The following is a 4,695-nucleotide window of genomic DNA, read 5'->3' on the forward strand; positions in this document are numbered from 1 at the left end:
TGATATCGCCTGTTTCGATCATTAGAAACATAAGTTTATGATCTACATTAATATTGTTCATTTTTTTGCGAAATTATTAATTAGTTTGTTCCACTACCGTTAGTCTGAATATAATTAAATATTTGTTACTTTCAATAGTACATATTTTTATATTTTCTTTAATATTTTATTTATTGGCTTCAATTTTTAATATCTTTTTAATATTATATTTCAATTTTTTGTTAAGCTAATATAATTTTAAAAAAGTTTTGGAAAAAATTTTAGAAATGTACAGTAAAATTTCTTGAAAAAGGCTCATTTTTTTCAGAAAAATAATCTGAATTATTACAAATAAAAATATGACGTTATTGATGAAAGAAACACAAGTATTATTAACAAAACATTTTTTCGAAATGACACATTATTTTTGAGCAGGTCAAGAGTAACCAGGACGAATTTCCACATTTGGTCATTAGTACGGAAGTAGCTGTAAAAGCATTGTCGGAGTAAAGCATAGTTGCTAGTCTGGACTCCGGGACGAGGAAGCGCTATTGCGGCGAACCACCGTGAAATATCCGCGTAGCGCGGTGCGCCTCGCAAGAGGGTTGATAAGGCTATCGCGCACACCGCCCCGCGCGTTTAGCATACATTTGAATAATGGGCAGGCCGGTAATCCTTTAAACCGGTGTGCTCTCGTCCCGTAACTAGGTATCCTTTCATCTCTCTGCGCCGAGCTCGCCCGAGACCATTCCGCTCCAGTCTCGCCATTCACCCCCGCTCCGCACCCATCTGCTCCCTCCAGGCTGACTGGCGGGGTTCGTCCTTCTCCTCCAGGCCATCCGTCCACCCCCTTTTACCCCTCATGCCGACGTTTAAAGATATTTCGTTAAAATAACAGTCTCGGCTCGAGTTGGTGCCCCTATTTCCCTACCTTGCCGCCCTTACCAGGTCGGATGGCCGCGGCAGATAGAGGGTGGCATTTGCAATGCAGAGGTTAAATGGCTGCGGGGCTCGGTCTCTCGGATGGTCCAGAAACCAGGGGTTGGGACGCAGGAAACCGGGGATTCAACGCCGCGCAGCACTATACTGCACAGACTCGATTGGTTTTTTACTTGCTGCTCTCTCCGGCGGCGCGGGTCCTTTCACCCCCGCCGTCCTTTCACTCTCTTTGTCCTCTTTCCGGTGGTGCTTTCGCTTCTTCCTTGTAGTACAATTCCGTGCGCTCTCCGGAACTATTCTCTCTCTCTCTTTAGTCACTCATTCTAACCTCCTTCTCTTATAATTCTCCATCCTTTATGTCGCTTCATCGGGCGAACTACTCGCGGAACAAAACGGTGGAAAAAGAGGAAACTGCGGGAGGGATCCGAGGAGGGCGAGGGGAGAGCCAGCGAGATTAAACATTTATTTAAATGGCAGCCGTTTCTGAGCGCGACTAGCACGCACACCGCCGCGCAATACGTGTACCGGCATTTAATACACATGCGTTGCGTGTGCGTGACACACGCGCGTGTGCGCCCGCGCGGAAAAGCGCGGGGGTTAATCGTGCAGGTGGACGATTCCATGCATGCGTGCATGTGTACATGGCATGCGAGCACGTACATGTGTATGCGTGCTCACGGGCATGGATGTTACGAGTACACGCGAGAGAGGTAGGAGATTAGTCTGGTGGTTTTCAATCCCATTTTCATCGCGCCTCCGCCGCAGAGGGTGGTGATATTGTCGGTGCTTCGGTCGTCCCCGCGCACGCCCTTCGTCCTCACCAACCCGGGCTCGCATATGATAAGAGGATAAATCAAAGGTGAAAGGTGGTGGCTACATTGCGGGGTGCGCCGGAATTTGCGGGTGTGCTCTACTCATTGCTCGAACTGCGATCTCGTCGCGTTTTTTATACTTTCAATGTTTCAATGTTTTTTATCAGTATTTTTATGCTAATTTTGTCATTCCTAAAAGACATAACAGTTTATACGTTGTAAATATCATTATTTAAAATTAATAAATATAATAAATAATAATAAATAATAATAAATAAATAAGCAATAGTAAATAAACTAGACAAATATCTTATAAATAAAGAAACTGTTATTTCTGCAGTTGCAACGATTAGATAACTACTATCTCTATATATTTGTATTATTTATGTTTTATATTTAATTGTTATTCGAATATTGTTGACTTTTTTATATATTCTTCATTTATTAATATTCTTCATTTATTAAGTATAAATTAATTAATGCAATAATAAAGTGACATATGATTTCTATTTCATTGACTTTTGATAATAATCAATTTATCTACAGTAAGAGCGAATGGTGTAACATTAATGGCAAATCTTCAGAGCTTATTTATTTCTCCAATAATTGATGATAACTAGCTTTATCAGTGATAAATATAAATGGTGTAATATATATATATATATATATATATATATATATATCATATTCGAACGCTTGTATAAATCTTCGTTTGATTGATTTTCGATATCGTTCGATGATGAATTTATCAATAATGAATATAAATAGAAATAATCTTTTTTTTTATTAATGTAATAAATAATATTATTGATAACAATCAACTTTATTCGCATAATAATTTTAGTTATAACATAATTTCTTTATTATAATTTTATTTTTTATAAGATTTAAAATATTTGAAAATATCTTTTCTAATAAAAGGAGAAAAAGAAAGAAAGAGAAAAAGAAAGACAAATTGTAAAAAAGGGAAAAAAAAGTATATTATGTATTCTAAATTGTTAATTAAATGTAATTCTAAATTATTTTCTGAAATATATTAAGTTTATTAAAATAATCCGACATGGCATTTTCAGATCAGATCATGATATTGAAACCAATAATTAAATGAGTTATGGAAATCGCGGTTGTAAGCAATTTATTAAGTCCGCATAAATCTTTACTACCACTATCCTAGTATACTCATCGCTGTGATCAATGAGTCGGTGTCATCAGATCCTGTTTATCACAGAATCAGCAGTTGGCATCACTCTCGGACCGGCACAATTGGAAATTATTCCATCGGTTAATTAGTGTTGGCAAACATGCGCAGTTAGATTTTACGTAATTATTCTCTTTGTCGTCTCTCAAAACTGTACCGTAACATATGCGTATTAACATTTCCTCAAGATATTTACCATCTGGATAAAAACAATTTCGATATCAAATAAATTCCGAATATATCAAATTCATAAGAATATTATTAAATAATAAAGATAGTAAAAAGGAAATTCTTCATTTATAAAAAATAAGAACAGTTATATTATGTTTAGAAAATTTATTTTAATATACCGCGATGAATAATTTTATATAGTAATCCATGACCTATTGTTGCGCATCATACGTGTTCACATATAAACTTAACTTTAACCGACCTTCGTCATCCACCAATTACGCGAGACAAATTACTTAACTCCTCATCGCCAATCATTCCTTATCAGCGCGGCGCATACCCCCAGCGACGCAAATAATTAACCTGAACCTGAACCTTGACAGGCGGGCTCATTCCGCGACGGCAATTTCGTACCGCGCCTATCCGTAATTACCGCATGCTCGCGCGAGCATAATTAATATCTCCTCACGTGGGATCATTAAATCGCGCCCGATATCCTGCGACCGCGGCCATCGCCTAATTAGCCGGCGTAGCGCGCTTACGTGCGATCAGATTTTAAACAATTAGCCGCGCGGAGGTGTGCGTATTATACGCACACATACACGCCCATTCTCTCCAGGGAACGGTCGCGCCCATCTCTTCGGCTCCTGTCAGCGATCCCAGGAGACGCGCGTGACTCTCTCCACGTGAACTTAATACGCCCCGCATGCACCGTGTGCCCCGCCAGTGCCGACGACGGTGCTTTATGCGGCATATTTCCCCTGTCCTCCCGCGCCGGTCTTTCGCTACCATTACAACCCCCCGACAGCGGAGTCTCCGAAGGCTACACTTGCGTACGTATGCGGAACAAATATCCTTGGACGAACTGCCTGCGAACACGCCAGTGCCAAGCTGGTCCAATTCGATTCAATTCCGCCGCTTGTCTTCTCCTTCTCCACCGCCTCCGCCACTCTCCCGTTTTTTTTTTTCTTTTTTTTCAGTCTCTTTATCTCCCGACCTGCACGATCCAGTTAGTCCCCGGAGAACGATAGATCCTCAGTTGACTTCGTTCAGGGCGGTTTCTCTCAACTCTATCTACTGCTTCTCTTTTTCTCTTTCTTTCTTTCTTCTCTCTGTGTTTCCTTCCTCTTTTTTCTTATCGCCAGAGAAAGAGTCGATCATTATCGACTTAAACAAGATTATTTGGAATATTCTTGTTCGCTGAGAATGAAGTTGCCGCAAAATTTTACAATTTAGTTATTTTCATTTCAGATATTTTTTAAATATAGTCTTTTAAATGTTTTAGTCCGAAAAATATTATTGTTATTTGCATTGACTTTTCATCTGATGTTTATGACAAATAATAAGACGTTATAATTTCTAAGTACTTTCGTTTATAAATTGTTGTTGTTATATCACTGTGTCTTTTAACAAGAACTACCCCACCCGCATTCGCTTTATAAATGTACTACAATTAATAACTTGTCATCCATTTGGAAAACGAAGGGTAAGAACGGTAACGGGCGCGACAAGATTTTTGCGGGAAAAACGTCGACCGATTACGAATTCACGAATTCGCGTCGGTCCGGTGTAACGAATTGAACGTAGACACGGGAG

The sequence above is a fragment of the Pogonomyrmex barbatus genome, unplaced genomic scaffold (assembly GCF_055798465.1).
Source record: "Pogonomyrmex barbatus isolate J1 unplaced genomic scaffold, ASM5579846v1 scaffold6, whole genome shotgun sequence".
In the NCBI taxonomy this organism is placed as follows: domain Eukaryota; kingdom Metazoa; phylum Arthropoda; class Insecta; order Hymenoptera; family Formicidae; genus Pogonomyrmex; species Pogonomyrmex barbatus.